The 22,429-nt window shown below is 34.6% G+C and overlaps 1 long non-coding RNA gene across 1 annotated transcript in view; it reads right to left on the reverse strand.

Moving 5' to 3' along the window:
* The window catches only part of LOC129464574 (uncharacterized), a 28,895-nt gene extending 27,137 nt beyond the window's left edge, over positions 1–1,758 (reverse strand). Inside the window, exon 1 of the long non-coding RNA XR_008651638.1 lies at positions 1,614–1,758. This is a non-coding gene — a long non-coding RNA (uncharacterized lncRNA). The remainder of the gene's footprint in view (positions 1–1,613) is intronic.
* Between the last annotated feature and the right edge of the window lie 20,671 nt (positions 1,759–22,429).

The following is a 22,429-nucleotide window of genomic DNA, read 5'->3' on the forward strand; positions in this document are numbered from 1 at the left end:
CATCCTTGATTATATAGAGATATATATACACACACACACATATTCACACAGACATATAAAATTTATATTTTATATATTTTGTATATAATATAAAATATTTACATACATATATGTATGCATACATTTCTGCTTTTTTCTTGCTTGGTACAGTCTTCTCTCACCTCACTGGCTATCGCACCTTTATATAGTTTCTTTAAAATCCAGCTTTATAAATGGTTTTTCAAATACCTATTTCTGATCCAAACACTTCTTCTAACTACAGGCCCATATGCACCAAACATCTTAGATGTCTCCACTCAGTGGTCAAAATTAATACATGTGAAACATTGTGTTTTTCTAGCCATGCCCAACGGACTTCTCCCCAACCATTCCTCATCTCAGTGAATGGAAGAGATGGCAACTTCATTCTTCTGACTACTGAAGCCAGAATATGTGGTGTTATCATGAATTTCTGTACTTCTTTCATCCTTCATATTAATCTATCAACAAATTTCATGGGCTCTATCTTCAAAATATTTCCAAAATCTAGTCTTTTCTTACTATTGACACAGCTATCATCCATGTTCAACTTATTATAATTTCTACCCTGGACTTTCGTAATAGCATCCTAAAGTCTCTACATTTTCTGCTATTTCTCTTTAGTCCTCTATAATCTACATAGTAGCCAGAGTGAACCTTTAAAACATCTAAATCAAATCATACTCCTTCCTGTTGTCTTAGTTCATTTGAATGCTATAACAAACTATCATAGGCTGGGCAGCTTGTAAATAACGAGCGTTTATTTTTCCGTTTCTGGAAGCTGGGAATTTCAAGATCAAGGCACCAATAGATTCGATGTCTGGTGAGGGCCTGCTTTCTGGCCTTGAATTTCTTTGAAGGTATTAAGGATGTCTCTATGGCAGGGACACCAGATTCTTTGTTCTTTCCCAGGTGGTTGGTGCCTTTGTTTTTTACAAGTCTCTTTTCAAATGTCTTCTCAGGTGAGAGGATCTTAATGACACTATCCAAAACAATACCAATCCCAGCTAGTTAACTCTGCCACTCTCTATTTCCTTATCCCTTATCTTCTTTATAAAATCTACAGTATAACATATTTTTTCATATATATATATGGTACATAAATATGTTCAAGCTAGGAAATAAGCTTCTTTACCAATTACTTGCTAAATTAATTTAGAAGTTACTATGTTTGTAATTTTTTTCTAGAGAGAAATTAGAGAAATAATTATAGATCACGTAAAGGAAAAGTTTAGTAATTGGAAATATTTTTAGTGTTGAGTTATTGAATATTCTTAGATTATCTATCTATGAAATTGTGCTTAAACATATCTCTAGGTTGGATTAGATAGGAAGTAATTTAAGATCCCTTCCAAAGTTGTGGTATTTACTAACAGGAGCTATTGATATTATTCAAACAGATAAATTAAGAAGTGCCTAATATGAAGCAAATCAATCTTACAGATGAGCAGAACTACAATGAAGTTTAGACCCCAGATAACTTGCCATCATTCATGCTTTGTTTTCTATTTTTGCGTGACCTTAGTTCCTTTTAAATATGTAATGACTACATCTTGAGAAAAGACATAATCCCTCGAACTAGTACAAAAACTTACCATCGTCATCATTGTACCATTTAAATTTCAGATTTATAGGATCATAAAGGAAAATGTTGATCTTCCCTGGGAATTGTTCACTGTTGCATTCTCATTTCTGCTGTTTATGGTGAAACCTGTAAGTGGCACAAAGACAAACACTGATGTGGCATAACTTGAAGAGCACTGAGACACTCAACAACCAAAAATGATTGCTCCATCAATAGCTGACAATTGTGCTTTGAATTGTCAGAATACACATTATGACTCCATTGAATTTCAAAAATACATGTTTTATTAAGGCTATTCTTTAAATGTTTATAAAGTTGTATCAACTTAACATGAATTGACCAGCTTCTAAACAGGACACAGACCGAACAGAGAACAAAAACATTATTGTAAGTATTATGGTACAAATGTTTACAGTAGAGAGAGGGTAATGCTGATAGAGAAAATCTGAATAATCTTTCTCTCTAGAATTTTGGTAAGCCACTAAACATTTTTGTTAGAATGAATGAGATAGAATACAATTTTCAAGGAGAGAGAGAGTGAGCAAATATTAAAACTTCATTTGCCTCACGTTTTTAGTAAAAAAATTAAGATCATGGCTGGAACATATTATAAAAATAGAGGGAAAATATTTCGAGTATAATAATCCACCAATATCCACACATGACCTTGGGAAGGCAAGGTAAAGAGGAAAGAGAAGGAAACCTGGAACATAGAGAGACAAAATGGAGTTTGGAAGCAGACGATATGGCTTAAAGTCTGGCTCTACAGTTTAACTGCTTACATAAATCTAGCTCAGTGATTTACCTTTTTTAAAATATGCAATTCAAAGTGTTCTTGATTCATCTATGAGGGCTCTCAAGGAAGTGGTAATATGACATCTTCATCAGAAATATGGTGCAAAGAAGATCTTTTGCATTGTTGGAAAGGGCTAACAAGTGGAATGCAATGCTTAAATGCTCTAATTTTTTGTAGGTTAAAATTGATTCTCAATTTTCACAAAATTAGCATAGTAGAACTGAATATATGTGTGAACATTGAATAATGATGCCAGTCACACTTAGAATGTTTATAGGAGATGAAAAATATACATAGTTATTCATGTCTATTATAATTATTTACAGGGTACATCATAATAAAAAACCTTCTCCAACTAGCCGTATTTTATTCATATCGTTTTTATTCTCTACCAATCCTCTTTTGAATTTTGAAAATGTCTAAGGACATGAATCATGTCTTCATTATATGTGCATCCCCATTGTATCTGGGATATTAACTTGCACATTTAATAGGCACTTAATGTTTACTCTGGTTTTTTTTTAACAGTTAAATAGAATCTCGATTTACAAAAATCACCACTGTAAAATACAAATTGTTGTGAAATCATTCAGCCAACTAATACGTATTTACTAATATACTAATGAATGAATAGTGCCTATTATGTACAGGAAATGAGTCTGTATGTCACTCCCTTCACTTTCTAACTTACATTTATCCAAATTTGCCATCATTGAAGGAACATATGTTTTTATGTTTGGGAAGTAAGGATAGAATAACTTTTGAGAATAAAGCAGGGGCTGACCTTCTGCTTGCAATTATAATTCTTTTTTTTAGGATTTCCATAGAAACATTAAAGGGCATAGATATCAAAGCTAAACCATTCTGATTTAAAATATTTTTTACCAAACTGGATCAGAGGAAATATATCAGCTGCCTTTCCATTTTATCTCCTCCTTTAAAACTATCCCACATGCATTCCAGTTTCCAAGTCACAGAATCCAAGAAATTGCTATTTACAGACTTCAGTTGTTTTATAGGCAAATGGACTTTTGAAAACTGGCCTGGCAACATGACTACCTATTATCACAGTGCCACTATGGAGACATTAACTTCCACATTCTATATATCCATGACACCTTGTAATATTGTAAACAGAGGACCACGAAAGATTGTATAGTTAGTGCCCTGCACAGAAGTGCTTTGTGGAGGGGGTGAACAGTGATGGAAATCAAGCCCCATTCTGGTCCACAAGTTCTATGGCCTGGTGTGGAGCCACAGCAGCAGGAGAAAGAATAGCTATTGTTTAATTCCTTAAAGTAGAGACAAACCTTTAGTAATTTCCATAAAGGTAAAGAAAGGAGAGTTAAAATTATAATGGTGGTACAAGGAATGGCAGTGAAGACAAAAGGAAAATTTTCGCTATCATGGGGAAGGGTGGATACAGTCTGTGGTGGCTTTAAATCAATGGTTTCCAGCCAAGAGCTTTTATCTCCCAGGGGACATTTGGCAATATCGGTAAACATTACTGATAGTCATGACATTACTGATTGACATTACCGCTACTATCATCTAGTGGGTAATAGCCAGACATGCTGCTAAACATCCCCCCAATACATACGGCAGCCCCCACATCAAAGAATTAACCAATCCAAAATGTCACCAGTGCTGAGGTTGAGAAATTTTACCTAAAACGAACACGTAAAATGTTTTATTTTTATTTATTTATTTGTTTTTATTTTTATTTGAGATGGATTCTCACTCTGTCGCCCAGGCTGGAGTGCAGTGGCTAGATCTTGGCTGACTGCAACCTCCACCTCCCGGGTTCATGCCATCCTCCTGCCTCAGCCTCCTGAGTAGCTGGGACTACAGGCGCCCGCCACCACACCCGGCTAATTTTTGTATTTTTAGTACAGACAGTGTTTCACTGTGTTAGCCAGGATGGTCTCGATCTCTTGACCTTGCGATCTGCCGGCCTTGGCCTCCCAAAGTGCTGGGATTACAGGCGTGAGCCACTGCGCCTGGCCCATAAAATATTTTAAAAGAGGACAAATTGGTGGAAATGAGGTTTGCTGAAAGGAGACTGACATCAAATCAAATATTATTTAATGAATTATTTTTCGTGACAATTAAGTTGTTTAATTAATGTAGTGATTGTTACATGCTATGAAATAAACTGCCAGCCAATTATGTTTTTATGTGAAAAAAAAATGTCTCCTGGCTCCAAACTTACTCAGAAATGTATTTTATATGATTTGAATTATGTCTTTTTCCAAGATTGTTGCACAATGAGATAGCTAAATCTTAGGGAAAAAGTTTCCTTTGGCATTTTGATCTATTTATTATTTACATAGAATTGTTACTAGAGACTTCTGAAATTGAAAATAGAAAATTCAGAGAATGCTGTTCTGAGATTTTCAGTCTTGATTATGTAAACTCAACAAAATATGAAGGATTTGTGTAGAAAATATGCTTAATTATTTCAGTTTGATTCCAAGTTTTCTTTATCCTTATTAGGAGGCTACTCCTCATCTTGCATGATTAAGCAAAAAAGGTACTCTCAGCTGGCGGAAGCATCATTTGGCTTTAGAACATGTCAGTGTGAGAGAAGCTCTTGTGCCTTGAATTCTGGCTGACACAACTCACAGCTTCACTCATATATAAATGCAGGTGTCCTGTCCATAAATGTGCACTCTAGAGATTTCTAGGTATCTGCACTTGTATTTCCATAAATCATATATTTTTCCTTTTTAAATAGTAAAGGCATGTGGTATTACACATTTATAATCTTCAGTTCTAAATAATACAAATGATCTGTTACCGAGTGTGATATTGCTTGCTTAGTTAGATTCAACAGAATTATTATTCTGCTTCTTTTCCTCTGCAAAATGCTGTTTAATGTACTGGCATTGCAACTGCTGACTCATCAGAAAGAATGTGACAGCATTCTGCTAGCTAGCAGTTAAGAAATATTTGCTGTTTAAAAGAAAATAATGAGTTTCTCAAAATTTTTTAAAGTGCATTTTGAGAGTACGAAAGTACCGAGATCATCACTGGAAAATACCTAGCCATCACTGTCATTCTCTCATTTGATTATTTTCCATGTGACATTATCAACATTGTTATATAAGCCAAGCAGCTTGCATATTTGCTTCCACTGGAGGAGAAGGAAACCACTTCCTGAAATGTTTAATCATTTCGAAAACTAAATTTTATATTACTGAATCATTTAATTGGAGGATATAAATGTGATATGAGAAGTTAGCAATCTGTGAGACACAACTAATAATATTTAAAAGAAGGTGTCCTAAACCCTAGGTCTGATTTGTAAATCAAGTTCTCGTTCTTAGATTTCACAAAAATGAAAAGACTGGCAAATATAATAGTAAGAACTAAGCTACACTGAATTTAAGATTTGTATGATGTCCCGATGCCATGATAGGGATAATTCAATGATAGAATATAGCATATTGGTGTTATGATTCTACTATACATACAAGATATCATGAGAAACACTGTAAAGTTTATAAGCTTTCTATAGTAAAGAAGAAGGCCCCAATTCTAGAATATGTTGCTAGAGTTCATACACCAGCTTCCTTCTTCAGTAGCTTGTGGTCATGGATACATTATTTAACTTCTCCATACCTCACTTTTTTAATTAAAACCAACAACATAATGTTACCTCTCTCATAAATTAAATGAGATGATCAGTATATAAGACTAGCTCATAGTGCTTTTCTCATGGTAAAGGCCAAATAAATACTTAAACAATCTGTGTGCAATGTGCAACAGTAATTCATAGAAAGGTAATCATGTTATTTCATAGTTTGAAAGATCATTAGAGATCAATTGGCCCAGCCTCCCAATGGATACTGGTCTTTCTTCTTGTGGTTTCACAGGAGGGCAGAATAGCAGTTGTTTGAACTGATCTCTGATAAGATATTTACTCCTCCAAGCATGAGGCAACATATTTCATGATGACTATTTACTGGGATCCCATTTTGATAACTCTAACATTTAGGAAATATTCCCTTTGAATGAACAACAAGCAATACTCTCTAAATATTTTGCTCATTGAAGCTAGAAACAGAATCGTTCCCAGGATGCTTTTTATATATTGGAAGAACATATTCATGCCCATGCTGATGCTTTTCTTTCTTTTAAAATTAAACATCTCTGGTTCTATCTTCATGACATATTTCAAAACTTTACACATCTTGCTTACTTTGTGATTCAAAGTCCTCTTAAAACTCAGTACACTTTACTGTGCACAGCATTTTAGTTGTTCACATAAACCCAATGGAAAAGCCTCTTTTCTCCTGCCTCTGAGGCTCTTCTTCCATGATTTCATTTCAACATCACTTCAGGTCTTGTTTACATTTTGATTTGCCATGTTTTTATTATTATTATTATTATTATTTATGTTCTGGGATACATGTGCAGAGCGTGCATGTTTGTTGCATAGGTATACACGTGCCATGGTAGTTTGCTGCACACATCAACCTGTCATCTACATTAGGTATTTATCCTAATGCTATCCCTCCCCTAGCCCCCGACCTCTGACAGGCCCTGGTGTGTGATGCTCCCCTCCCTGTGTCAATGTGTCCTCATTGTTCAACTCCCAATTGTAAGTGATAACATGTAGTGTTTGGTTTTCCGTTCCTGTGTTAGTTTGCTGAGAATGATGATTTCCAGCTTCATCCATGTCCCTGCAAAGGACATGAACTCATCCTTTTTTATAGTTGCATAGTATTCCATGGTGTATATGTGCCACATTTTTTTATCCAGTCTATCACTGATGGGCATTTGGGTTGGTTCCAAGTCTTTGCTATTGTAAACAGTGCTGCAGTAAACACACATGTGCATGTGTCTTTATAGTAGAATGATTTGTAATCCTTTAGGTATATACCCAGTAATGGGATTGCTGGGTCAAATGGTATTTCTGATTCTAGATTGCCACATTGTCTTCCACAATGGTTGAGCTAATTTACAATCCCACTAACAGTGTAAAAGCATTCCTATTTCTCCACATGCTCTCCAGCATCTGTTGTTTCCTGACTTTTTAATGATTGCCATTCTAACTAGCATGAGAAAATGATGCCATTCTAACTAGTGTGAGAAATCAAAAAAAATTTGATTTGCATTTCTCTAATGACCAGTGATGATGAGGTTTTTTTCATATGTTTGTTGGTCACATAAATGTGTTGTTTTGAAAAGTGTCTGTTCATATACTTTGCCCACTTTTTGATGGATTTGTTTTGTTTTTCTATCCTGTAAATTTGTTGAAGTTCCTTGTAGATTCTGAATATTAGCCCTTTGTCAGATGGATAGATTGCAAAAATTTTTTCCCATTCTATAGGTTGCCTGTTCACTCTGATGGTAGTTTCTTTTGCTGTGCAGAAGCTCTTTAGTTTAATTAGATCCCATTTGTCAATTTTGGCTTTTGTTGCCATTGCTTTTGGTGTTTTAGTCATGAAGTCCTTGCCCATGCCTATGTCCTGAATGGTATTGCCTAGGTTTTCTTCTAGGGTTTTTATGGTTTTAGTTCTTACATTTAAGTCTTTAATCCATCTTGAGGTAATTTTTGTATAAGGCATAAGGAAGGGGTCCAGTTTCAGCTTTCTACATACGGCTAGCCAGTTTTCCCAACAACATTTGTTAAATGGGGAATCCTTTCCCCATTTCTTCTTTTTGTCAGGTTTGTCAAAGATCAGATGGTTGTATATGTGTGGCATTATTTCTGAGGCCTCTGTTGTGTTGCATTGTTCTATATATCTGTTTTGGTATCAGTACTATGCTGTTTTGGTTACTGTAGCCTTGTGGTATAGTTTGAAGTCAGGTAGTGTGATGCCTCCAGCTTTGTTCTTTTTGCTTAGGAATGTGTTGACTATATGGGCTCTTTTTTGGTTCCATATGAAATTTAAAGTAGTTTTTTTCTAATTTTGTGAAGAAAGTCAGTGGTAGCTTGATGGGGATAGCATTGGATCTACAAATTACTTTGGACAATATGGTTATTTTCATGATATTGGTTCTTCCCATCCATGAGCATGGAATGTTTTTCCATTTGTTTGTGTACTCTCCTATTTCCTTGGGCAGTGGTTTGTAGTTCTCCTTGAAGAGGTCTTTCACATCTCTTGTAAGTTGGATTCCTAGGTATTTTATTCTCTTCGTAGTAATTGTGAATGGGAGTTCACTCATGATTTGGCTCTCTGTTTGTCTGTTATTGGTGTAAAGGAATGCTTGTGATTTTTACACATTGATTTTGTACCCTGAGACTTTGATGAAGTTGCTTATCAGCTTAAGGAGATTTTGGGCTGAGACAATGGGGTTTTCTAAATATACAATCATCTCATCTGCAAACAGAGAAAATTTAACTTCCTGTTTTCCTATTTGAATACTGTTTATTTCTTTCTCTTTCCTGATTTCCCTGGCCAGATTTTCCAATACTTTGTTGAATAGGAGTGATGACAGAGGGCATCCTTGTCTTGTGCTGGTTTTCAAAGGGAATGTTTCCAGTTTTTGTCCATTGAGTGTGATATTGGCTGTGGGTTTGTCATAAATAGCTTATTATTTTGAAATACATTTCATCAATACCTAGTTTATTGAGAGTTTTTAGCAGAAAGGGGTGTTGAATTTTATTGAAGGCATAATCTGTATCTATTGAGATAATCATATGGTTTTTGTCATTGGTTTGTTTATGTGATGGATTACATTTGTTGATTTGCATATGCTGAACCAGCCTGCATCCCAGGGATGAAGTCGACTTGATCATGGTTGATAAGCTTTCTGATGTGCTGCTAGATTTGGGTTGTCAGTATTTTATTGAGGATTTTTGCATTGATGCAGGGATATTGGCCTGAAATTTTATTTGTTGTGTCTCTGCCAGGTTTTGGTATCAGGATGATGCTAGCCTCATAATATGAGTTAGGGAGGAGTCCCTCTTTTTCAATTGTTTGCAATAGTTTCAGAAGGAATGGTACCAGCTCCTCTTCATACCTCTGGTAGAATTTGGCTGTAAATCCATCTGGTCCTGGGCTTTTTTTGGTTTGTGGGCTATTCATTACTGCCTCAGTTTCAGAACTTGTTATTGGTCTATTCAAGGATTTGACTACTTCCTCGTTTAGTCTTGGGCGGGTTTATTTGTTCAGGAATGTTTCCATTTCTTCTAGATTTTCTAGTTTATTTGTGTAGAGGTGTTTACAGTATTCTCTGATGGTAGTTTGTTTTTCTGTGGGGTAAGTGGTGATATCCCTTTTATCATTTTTTATTTTGTCTATTTGATTCGTCTTTCTTTTCTTCTTTATTAGTCTGGCTAGCAGTCTATTTTGTTAATCTTTTCGAAAACCTAGCTCCTGGATTCAATGATTTTTTTGAATGGTTTTTTGTGTCTCTGTCTCCTTCAGTTCTGCTCTGATCTTAGTTATTTCTTATCTTCTGCTAGCTTTTGAATGTGTTTGCTCGTGCTTCTCTAGTTCTTTGCATTGTGATGCTGGGGTGTCAATTTTAGATCTTTCCCACTTTCTCCTGTTGGCATTTGGTGCTATAAATTTCCATCTAAACACTGCTTTAGCTGTGTCCCAGAGATTCTGGTATGTTGTGTCTTTGTTCTCATTGATTTCAAAGAACTTATTTATTTCTGCCTTAATTTCATTATTTACCCAGTAGTCATTCAGGAGCAGGCTGTTCAGTTTCCATGCAGTGTGGTTTTAGTGAGTTTCTTAATCCTGTATTCTAATTTGATTGCACTGTGGTCTGAGGGACTGTTTGTTATGATTTCCATTCTTTTGCATTTACTTAGGAGTGTTTTACTTCCAGTTGTGTGGTCAGTTTTAGACTAAGTGTGATGTGGTGCTGAGAAGAATGTATATTCTGTTGATTTGGGGTGGAGAGTTCTGTATATGTCTATTAGGTCCTCTTTGTCCAGAGCTGGCAAATACTAAGAGATTTTGTGACTACCAGCCCTGCCTTACAAGAGCTCCTTGAAGAAGCACTAAATATGGAAAGGAAAAACCGGTATCAGCTACTGTAAAAACATACCAAATTGTAAAGAGCATCCACAGTATGAAGAAACTGCATCAACTAATGGGCAAAATAACCAGCTAGCATCATAATGACAGGATCAAATTCACACATAACAATATTAACCTTAAATGTAAATGGGCTAAATGCTCCAATTAAAAGACACAGACTTGCAAATTGGATAAAGAGTCAAGACCAATTGGTGTGCTGTATTCAAGAGACCCTTGTCATGTGCAAAGACACACATAGGCTCAAAATAAAGGGATGGAGGAATATTTACCAAGCAAATGGAAAGCAAAAAAAAAAAAGCAGGGGTTGCAATCCTAATCTCTGATGAAACAGACTTTAGACCCACAAAGATCAAAAAAGACAAAGAAGGGCATTACATAATGGTAAAGGGATCAATGCAACAAGAAGAGCTAACTATCCTAAGTATACATGCACCCAATACAGGAGCAGCCAGATTCAAAAAGCAAGTTCTTATAGACCTACAAAGAGACTTAGACATTCACACAATAATAGTGGGAGACTTTAACACTCCACTGTCAATATTAGACAGATGAATGAGACAGAAAATTAACATAGATATTCAATACTTATTATATGTTATTTTCTGTTTGTTTTCTGAGCCACCTACAACTATGGATCCCTATTAAGCTGAATGCCTAGTGAAATATTAAGCATAACGTTGCTTGTGTGCATTTTTGTGGACAACTACAAACAACGTGACATACCTTAGAGGTTCTAATCTAGTCATTTAAAAGCTTTGAACATGACAGCCCAAGGGCAGAGCTTTGACTCCACTTTCCCTCCTCTTTTTTTTGCTCCTTCTCCTTTTTTTTCCTTCTTTTTAAGCTATCATCTTTAACTTTATTTAGGATGTATTATCTGACATGCTAAGCAATTTACCTACATTGTCTATAAAATCCTCACAATCAATAGCTAAGGTAGTAACAGTTTTCCATTGTGCACATGAAGATAATAATACAGAGAGAAGTTATCACTTCTCCTAGTTCCAGTCTGTTTGACATGTAAGCTGCTAAAGTTCACCCGGTGAACAGCTGTGGATCAGCACCCTTTGGATACACTTTCTGTAAATTGTCATGAATCTATTTTATTGTACTTTTTTAGTCCACATTTATCTCCTATATTCATAGTGATTTTATAAATAATTTTGTCAAATGCCTTTATGACTTTCTAATATACTGTCCTGAGTATTGACTTATTATACAATAACTGTTCTTCATCCCTCAAACTTCAACGAAAAATGACTAAAACCACAGCAACAACGACAACAACAAAAACAAAATGGAGAAAAATATATTCAGCCATCAAATTCAGTCCTGCTATAAAGTGAAACCAGAAACAAGAACAAAAACAACAAATAATAGTTATTAGCAGAAATTCGAAAGGGCACTACACAGACTTGAGTTTTGTGCCCAGCTCAATCACTCTCAGCAAGTTAATATTTCTGAGTATCATTTTCTCTTTTAAAAAAAGATGACTGATATGGTTTTGTTGTTTCCCTACCCAAATCTCATCTTGAATTGTAATCCACATGATCCCCTTGTATCATGTCAAGGGATGCACCCAGTGGGAGGTGATTGGATCACAGGGATGGTTTCTACCATGATGTTCTCGTGACAGTGAGGGAGTTCTTATGAGATCCGATGGTTTTGTAAGTGGCACTTTCCCCTGGACTTTTCACTCTCTCACCTGCCACCATGTAAGATGTGACTGCTTCCCCTTCCACCATGATTGTAAGTCTCTTGAGGCCTCCCCAGCCATGCAGAACTATGAGTTAGTTAAACCTCTTTTCTTTCTAAATTGCCCAATCTCAAGAAGTTCTTTATAGCAGTGTGAGAATAGAATAATGCAATGACTTTATGTGTTTTAGTATCAGAAACACTTCTCACAGTGCAGTACCTGGTTCATAATTATTAAAATAAATAATTATAAATCCAGCATATAATAAATTGCATGGACAGGCCTGGAATATACCAATCATAACAGGGATAGTTTATGCAGTTGTAAAAAAAATCCCCAAATTTAATGGCTAATACTGCACTAGTTTATTCCTCACTAACACTATGTGTCTAATAATGTGTGTTGGTAGGAGTATTTCACTCATTATAATCACTGGAGGATGCAGGATGACAGAGGCTCTTCCTCCATGCTCACCTAATTGCTGAGACAGAAAAAAAGAAAGCAGCTATGTCCAATCATATAAAGGATTTTAAAGGTTTTATGTGAAATCAACCAGTGCACTTACATTTATTGGTCATGCAAGTCAACCTTACATGCTTTAATATCAAGTTCCTGGAAGGAAGAGTACGTGAATAATTGTTGAATCATATATTGGGTAGAGTTCTTTAGAAAAACAGAACCCACAGAATGTGTGTGTTTCTATATCTATATCTAATCTTTATCTCTATCTATCTATCTATGGAAAGAGAGAAAGAGAGAGATTTATTGTAGGTAATTGGTTCACACAATTATGAAGGTTGAGTAGTCCAAATCCAGTAGAGCCCATAGTATAGTTTCAGTCAGAATCCAAGTCCCAAGAACCAGAAGAGCAAATAGTTTATGGTCCAGTTGGAGTCCAAGTCTAAAGGTAGAAGTCTAATGTTCTAGCTTGAAGAAACTCAGGCAGAGAAAATATTCAGACCTTCAGTGGATTGAATGAGGCCAACCAATACTGGAAAAGGCAATCTGCTTTACACAGTCCACTGATTCAAATGTTCATCTCAGCCATATATATTCTTACTGATGCACCTAGAAATAATGTTTAACCAAATATCTGGGCACACTGTGGCCCAGTCAAGTTAACACATAAAACTAATCATTACAAACCACATCTTCAAAGCACTGTATGTTTGAAATTTAAGTGGAATTTGCATAAAAACAAGCCAGGCTATATGGTAATTTTAAATAAACAGAGTGTGTGAAGAAGCATCACAGTGGAATTTTTAAAATTGCTTATGTAAGAGTAACAGTCCCCTTTCACTTAGTAGATAGGAAAGTACTTGAAGGAAAAAGAATCCCTAGCCCTGATATTTTAGTCTCATGGTAGAAAAGCCAAAATTTCATCAATTTCTCATTTTCATGTACAGTCACAATTCTTTTCCCCCCACACACACCATATTTCCATCCACATATGTGTCTAACGCACTTCAGAAATGATAGCATGCAGCTGCTTCCACTGCCATCTGTTTTATTGTAAGTCATTCTTTTCAATTTTATGTAATGTCTGAGAATTGTGTCATTCTTGTATGAGGTTTCTCTTCTTTAAATTGTGCCACTTCAGGAGCAGATGCTTTTTAAAGAAATATACATCAAATTTATACTGTATTTATATTTTCACTGGAATAACATCTAATCAGCATTAAGAGCTTAAAATTAAACTGTAAATAACTGATGTTCATTTGTAAAATCAAAGACAGTCTACATAACTACTGTATTTTTATTGTACAGGCATTAGTAATGTTAATGGACTAGATTAGTTTTTATATGTACTAAAAGTGCTTATGCATATTGTTTGCCAAAAGCATGACAGAATATAGAGAACCTGGTTGTAACTGGAAACAGATATATTTTTAAAATAGTGTCTTTCTGATTTGTTATTTGGTTCTACTATTCTTCAATAAGAGATTTGACTTTTCAAATTGGAAAGAAAAAATGATCACTACAGCCACATTAGGCAGAAATGATTATAGAATCTTATGTTTTTGAGTCACATTCATTCAGAAGGCAGAAATGTTGAGACTATGGATTTCAAACAGGCTGTTTACTTCCTGGTGAGCCATTCATTTCATCTTGTGTGATACTTGCAAAACTGATTTCTACTAGTCGAGCATTTTGGTACAGTTGAGCGCAGCAGCTGTGCTCTAGTCGGTTTGATAAGGGTCATACCTGTCCTTCAGAAGATAGCATTCTCTGATTTTTGTGGTCCACAGTACAAGGACATTTTAGATGAAAAACAGGTTATAGGACTTACTTAGCTTAACGTCAGCATTTTGTAAAGGAGGAAGCATTTTTTTTAAGGAGGCAGATACCAATCCTTGTCACTACCAGAAGTATTGTTAATCACTTACTCTTCCTGAACCTCTGACTGAGCATGCATTGCAGGTTAAAGGAAAACAGTTTTAGAGCTGAAGGGAGGTCATAGGTTTGTTTTCCAAGGTCACATGCAAGGAAAATATTGGGAGAGAATATCATTTGTGTTTCCTTTTCCCCCACAATATCTCCACGTTGGTACTTTCCAAAAATGCAACTTAAAGTAATAGAGCTTAGCATACTAATGCCTCAAAATTAAGAGTAACCCAAAAGTTAATTAAGTGAACCCTGCATCTTTTACAGATTTACTAGTAATAATGTGTTATGTGACCCTGGGCAAATTAATCTAACTATTTTTTTTGCTCATCTGATGTTTTAAAAAGCTGTTTCAGCAACAACAACTTATTATTTTTTAAGAAAAAGTTCTGTTGAAATGAGAGAAACTACTCACCAATGAAAGGAACATCACCCACGTATTCTATGTCAAACTAGATTGTCAAGTTTAAGAGTGTACTGTGTGCTTGGCTTCTAACCACTGATAAATCATATGTCACTAGAAACTGTATAACTATAAACAATACAGATTATTGAAGTGTCTACTACTAAGCCTAGCACATTCAATTAAAAGTAATAAGGCAGCAAAATGATAAGATTCGAGATTCACACAACAAAGTACAAATACTGACTGGAAACCCTGTGATAACAAACTCTCCAAATCTTGATTTCATATATATTATTACTATTTCTACTCAGCTGGGATGATTTTTGCTTTTTAGAATGTTCTATTTTCTCTTTAAAGTTCAGTTTTATCTCTACCATCTCTGTAAAATATAACTTGTCCATTTTTGCTGAAAAATATCTTGCTCTTGTCAGATCTCTAACAGAAACTAAAGTCAGGGACAGTCACTGGTTTCTTCTTTCTTTTAAACTTTGTTTTATATATATATATATATATATACACACACAAACGCACATATACATACCTATATAATACACATACACATACATACATATATAATGAGTTTATATGTATACAAACTCATTTAGATTTATAAGATTTTATTAACTGCTACATACATACTGTCATTTTTTGAGGATAAAGAAGAAATAGCCTTCTAGAAAATAAGCTTTTTAAAAGGGGCTTATATTTTGAATTTAGAAACATGGCTTCTGCTGTGTGGATTGGTAGGTCAGTCTTGTCCCATCTTTCAATCTGGCTCTCAATACCAGCTCCCCACACTCCCCAGATGTCACCGTTCATTGTTATAGATGTTGGACACTCTATTTGCTTTGCACTAGATGAGCCTTGATTGTCCAGCTTTCAGATAGAAGGTGAATTTTCTTCATCTCTCATTTGTAGTCTGTAATAATATACTTCCACCACTCATCTTTAAGTGTCAATTGCTTCTGTGCAAAGACATTTGTGAATTGTGGAATTTGAAATATTTATTTTATTTATTTTATGCCTTCGATAATTATTCTATTCTTAGTCTCTAAAAAATCTCAAATAAAGGTTGAAGATTATCAGGAGTTGCTGCTCTAGATTTTTCTTGTTTTGTTTTGTTTTTTCCAAAAATACAAAATAGTGTATGCATGAGTATCTTGGATTCCCTCCACAGTCAGGGTCACTACCTGACTTTCCAATTAAAGAAATTAGAAAGAGGAGCACAGAGAGCAGCAGGGGTGAATGGAAGGTCTCACTTTATGAGGTGTAAGTGAGGTACTTAGACAACTCCCTAGTGCTCTCAGAAATTGCATGAGGTCACTGGAGAATTCTTAGCCTTTGTTACCTGCCACTTTAGATTTGCCAAGCTAGCATACTGATCATTATACTCAGGACTGTGGTGACACTGGCCACTTTTAAAATTCATTAATTCACAAAAATTTTAAACCACTAATTTTCCAAGTCTATCTTTTCTTCCCAGTATATGCTAAAGAATCCTGGGTTTTTCTGGAAATTCATCATAATAATCCAACCGTAGCCACCTTTTTTCAGAGATAAAATTAAGTCCAACGTAAAGCAGAATGAATAAAGATCAGAGCAGCTCACAGAACTCCGGAACTATTTCATCTATAAACTTCTGCTAACAACACTAGAGCAGTTCATGCACAGGTAGAAATAATGATATAGCTGGGATTCCTCATGACTCTCTTGAGCTTCTGTAAATCTTAGAGAAATTAAATAAAATGTATATTATTTTAATTATAATTTTTAATTAAATAAAATGTATATATATTCAGAAGATAAGTACCTGTATCCTCTGAATCAAGGAGGTGGGTAAGCCCAGTGTCAATTTTTTACATTTTCTATTTAAATAGTCAATTATTCCCACTGCAGCACAATTCCTCTGACAGAGCAAACGTGGTTATATTAGTTCAGCCTCATCATTTCATAATATCTGCACAACCCTCTTATAATTCTGTGATTCTATATGTCTATGCAGGTATAGCTGGTCTTATAAAATCCACTTTCTTTCAGATTGTGTAGGACACTCTGCATGGCCTAACTCATAATTCCTAATATTACACAACCTTCATTGGGATGTGAATAATTATCTTCAGCTCTTTTTTGGCCATTCACATCTGAGTATGTCTAAATTCTTTATGTCCTTAACTGATATGTATTAAGGATATATTTGTACAACGTAACTGAGCTTTTATTTTTCTCTTTTGTTTTCCGTTTTTTTTTTTTAATCCAGCATCACTTCTCTCACAATGTATCATGACCAATAATGGCATCTTATCTTTCATATGTACAGAAAACTCTAGTTGTCTGTTGATCCTGGAACAAATATTTATTGGTACTAGAAAAACTACAATAATCAGATGTAAGATTTGTTGACCAATCAGATGTAGTCCATGAAATATCTTAGGATTATGCCACTGTCTGGACAGGTAACTCATAACATTCTTGTCCATGTGTTTCTATGAACATAGCCTTAGGCTAAACACTATATATGACAATTCGATTTTTTTCTCTGTAAATACGACACGTACTGAGATGTCCTGTTTAGAATCCTTTTGAAAAAGTTTGGTTAGCTGACAGCTTTTAGCTATTAACTACATAATCAGCCTCAAAGAGCTGAAGTCATACTCTTCTTGGTGGCCCTCAGCCAATGACAGGGCAAAGTTGTATTACATGGTCCTAGACATTTTTATGCAATATGAGAGTTCTTTAATGGCAAGCCTTTGGCTGGAAAATCATTTGACCCAAAGTTCAGGTAGCCTCCAGGAGCTGAGAGTGGCCCCCAGCCAACAGCCATCATGGAAAACAATACCTCAGTCCTACAACTACATGAAACTAAATTCTGAACAGCCATCGGAATAAACTTGGGAATAGATACCATCCCAGAATATTGAGGTGAGAACTCAGAATAGCAAACACCTTAAGTTCAGCCTTGCGATAATTTGAGCAGAAAACTCAGTCTCTCCATTTGCTTCTTATATATAGGACTGTGTTGCTTTGCAGCCCTAAGTTTGTGGTAATGTGTTACATGGGAAAAGAAACTAATATAGTTACATTTTATCATGTTTTGGAATAATGCAATTAATACAAGATATCCTTCTGAATTCTCTAAATAATAAGACTTTAAAATTCACTATTCTGTTTCACAGAAAAGCCAGTTTAAAAATTAGCCATTAATCATTTTCCAATAAATAATTCGCACAGATAATCTCATAATCTTATGGAAACATCCTTGTTTTAAGTAAGCATTAAAGCAGAACTTGAATAATTTTGCTGTAAACCTTGCAAGTTGAATATCGCTTAAATGAAAGACAAGACTTGCAAATACCAGAATTTTTCTGGGAGAACGGCCAAGCATTTTACATGTTCTAATGAAAATGTTACAAGGAAAAAAGATTTATCAGTAGAATTGTAAAAATGTATAGTTATCTAATTTATAATAAAATGTAGTTATAATGTCTCTTACCCTGTTTCTATAAGGTAAGCTTTACTGTAAGCATCTACCTCTTTCTGACCATGAAGAATCTCTTTGAACTTTGCAACAATCACCTTCCACAAACAGTACTAATATGCACTAATATATGCATACTAAGAAGTCCTTCTTTTCCCCTAGACAACCTACTCTATTAGTAACAATTGAGATGTTTAAATGTTGTGGATAAGAAGTTTGGAATTTCAATATATAATTTAGAAAGCATAATTAAGGGTAATGTGTGAATAATCGGCTGTCATACAAAAAATGTCTGTTGCTTTGGATCCTTGGATCCAAAAGATTATTTTTTCAAAGGATATAACAGGAAAATGGAAACTTTCCCACTTTATATTGACAAATGTATTCAAATAATAATCCTGAAATGGCCAAAAGGTGTCCTTGTTTAGTATGTGTAAGGAATTAAGATTCAGTCGCAGATACAGTAGTGCCCCCTTACATACAATTTCACTTTCTGAGATTTCAGTTTTCTGCAGCCAAAAAAATATTAAATGACAAATTGCAGAAAGAAACAATTTGTAAGTTTTAAATTGTGTGATGTTTTGAGTAGCGTGATGAAATCGTGCTCTGTTCCACACTATTCCACTCTGAATGTGAATCATCCCTTTAGCCAGCTTATCCACGCTGTATTTGCTGCTTGCCCAATACAAAGTGATTGTATAAGAATCAGAGTATAAGTGGCTTTAGGAACTATCTGAGGTTTCAGGCATCCATTGGGGGTCTTGGAATAAATCCCCTGTGAATAAGGTCGAGGCTGCTGTATGGAAAACTTCTTTTTTCTTGCCTAAACATTTATAATATCATTCAGATGCTCAAATGTAAATATTTCCAGTCCTTTCAAGTTATTCAGGAAGTGGTAGATATATATCTCACTAAAGCAATAGTAAAACTGCCTTCTAAGTTACATACATGAGTGTTCTATTACACAGATTAGAAAATACCAGAAAGTGGCCCAAGAAATTTCGGTGTTACCTTTGTTAATTTAAATATTCTTCCACTGAGTACAATATTTCTGTAAAATAAGCTAAACAATTAAATGTTTTCATACAGGAGAAAGAACTATTTTCCATAAATGAAAGACAAGACAAATATATAATATTATTTTACTTGTATTATATTGAAAACATAGCTTAGGTTGGTGCACAAGTAGTTTCAGTTTTTGCCATTAAAAGCAATGACAAACACCGCAATTATGTTTGCCAAAAAAAAAAAAATAGAAAGTTGTTTTTATGGTCAATAAACAGTTTACAGATTTTTAGATATGTACTATCTTTATATGTGTAAAATTAAGTCTTTTAAAAAATAAAACTATTTTTGTTACGACAACTCAAAATATATATTAGTAGATGAATACTCATTATGTTTGTAATTGATGTATATTAATTATGCAAATACTTGACAAAAAGTCATCTCATATTTTTGATAAGGGCAAAGGCCACTCATCTTAATCTAACCTTCCCCAAAGGGAGAAAAAGAGTTCAATTACATTAATTTACATATCCCATGATGCTTAGCAACTCTATCTTAAGTCAGACTCAGCTAGTGATTTTTCATTCAAGACCACCATATAAAAATTAGAAGCAAAAATTTAAGTTACAAATGTTAAGCCATAATCCCCCTTAAGAGGGAAGTTAAGCTGCAGTGATGGACTCCAGTAGATGAGACCAAGTCTCAACCTTACCGTAGCTTAACATCCTCATTACCAGAGAAAACACTGATTATGTCTCGGAGCTGCTTTCCCTCCTAGCAAAATGGGGCAACACTATGGTGTTTACGCTTATAAGCCTAAGTACTGTGGCAAGGATTCAATTAATTAATATAGGTAGAGCATCCAGAACTGGATCAGATATGTAACAGGTTCTCAATAAATGCTGCATCACTTCCCAACTTTGTCACCCAACTTTTTAATAACCAATTGTCACCAATTCTTTTTAATAACCATGTATTTTAAATATAGCCATTAATCAAAATGGACAAAAACAGCAGACTATATGTATGTATTAATTTATATTTGATTTAAATTTATTCTTTATGCTGTATTATATATCAACCTAAGACTCTACAATGCATATTATATGGATGTTAAGGAGCTATTTATATATTCAAACACATAGTTTAATCATATGTAAAAAGTTTAATCATACATAAAGTGTTTAATCATACATTATTGATTTTTTAAACAATCATGAAAATGTACACAACCATTTATTTATAAAAGCAACTTGAGGTAATTAGTATTATTTTCAAAAAAGAAAATGTTATTTTATTTCCATATCAAGGTCCAAATTTTATTTTTTTATTTTTTTTTAATGTTTGAAACGGAGTCTCACTGTCGCCCAGGCTGGAGTGCAGTGGCACAATCTCAGCTCACTGCAAGCTCCACCTCCTGGGTTCACGCCATTCTCCTGCCTCAGCCTCCCGAGTAGCTGGGACTACAGGCACCCACCACCATGCCCGGCTAATTTTTTGTATTTTTAGTAGAGACGGGGTTTCACCATGTTAGCCAGGATTGTCTTGATCTCCTGACCTCATGATCTGCCCGCATCAGCCTAAATTTTATTATGTGAAGCAATTTTTTTGATCAAAAACTTCCTTTTTATTTTCAACAGATTATGTTAACCTTATTGCTTGCATTGGTCTTATGTGTAGCACTGCCAAATGTCATTAAACATATGCTTGATTTTGACCAAAATATGGCTATCTATCAGAATTGTTCAAAGTTAGAAAATGAAGACTTTTATATTCTGCTATATGATGGAAAATTAGAATTTCTATGCTTTCATACTTATAGACATACATAATGTACAATTACAGGATAGGTTTCATGTTCAAAACATATGTGCTGACTAAATAAAGTTTGTAGGTTTGGCACTTGTATTAATTGCAAACCTCACAGAAATTCCATGAGAAATATATTATCTGTTTTTCTCATATTTGAGAAGATTGAAGCTTAGCGACTGCAAGTAGTTCATCAATGGTCACATAGCATCTTATTGGCAAATTTATGATTTGGCCACAGACCTCATCTGCCTGGCAACAGATCCCCTTATGGATTCTCATATGACAAGCTTCTTCAGTGTTTTCTCCTGTAACAGAAAGGCAATGTGTTCTTACAGCACTTCTCTAAGAACAATCCCAGGTCATGCTACTAACATGAACTCAAAGTATTGAATTACTTAAGGAATGGTGCACAAGTAGCTCTAATTTGTGGACGAGTATAGAATAGAAAAATACAGCAATGTTTTAGAATATTTAACATATTTTAACAACTTTGTATGAGGGGAATGATTCAAAACTAAAGTTTATATTAGACATGGTAGTCGGTGGATATTTAATAGAACATATTTCCAAGCACAGATTATTACTCAGGAAAATGGACCAAGTGATGAACGGGTAGTAATGGAAAAAGCATGTGAAGAAAGTTGTGATATAAAAAGAATTTGCTTGGTGACTAGCTTAGAAAACAATCTTGAACACTGATAATTTTGAATTGGCACTAACAATGAGGAACACCTGAACTGATTAGAGGAAAATGAGGCTCTGGACAAGAAAGCTGATTAAGAGAAAATTGTAGTATTTAAAAATGACCTGGGCTTTTGCCAGATGTTATTCTGTTGAAAGCAAAAGAAAATCATATTTGGGCAACACAAACTGGTCAGGGTTTGGTCAAAGACTAAAATAAAATGTTGATTTGTCTCTGCTAATTATACAGAAGATTAAACTGTAGTCGTTTTTACATTCACTAGTTTGAAGTATATGAAGCTAGTTTATATGTTTTATGTCAATATTTCCTAGATAGAAATGTGACCAATTAAGTATAAAAAGACAGTGGAAATATTGGAAATACTGTGACATATTATATTGGTATATTTTATTGGACAACCTTATATGTCCTAGAAAAAGTTGTAATTATTGATTATTAATTTAAATTAATTCTCCGTGTATCCCAAATATCTGCTACTTTCCAAAAGTCAAGACATAGCCTCAAACCCTTAGAAAGTCATAACCAAGTGGGAACAC

Source organism: Symphalangus syndactylus, chromosome 16 (genome assembly GCF_028878055.3).
Source record: "Symphalangus syndactylus isolate Jambi chromosome 16, NHGRI_mSymSyn1-v2.1_pri, whole genome shotgun sequence".
In the NCBI taxonomy this organism is placed as follows: domain Eukaryota; kingdom Metazoa; phylum Chordata; class Mammalia; order Primates; family Hylobatidae; genus Symphalangus; species Symphalangus syndactylus.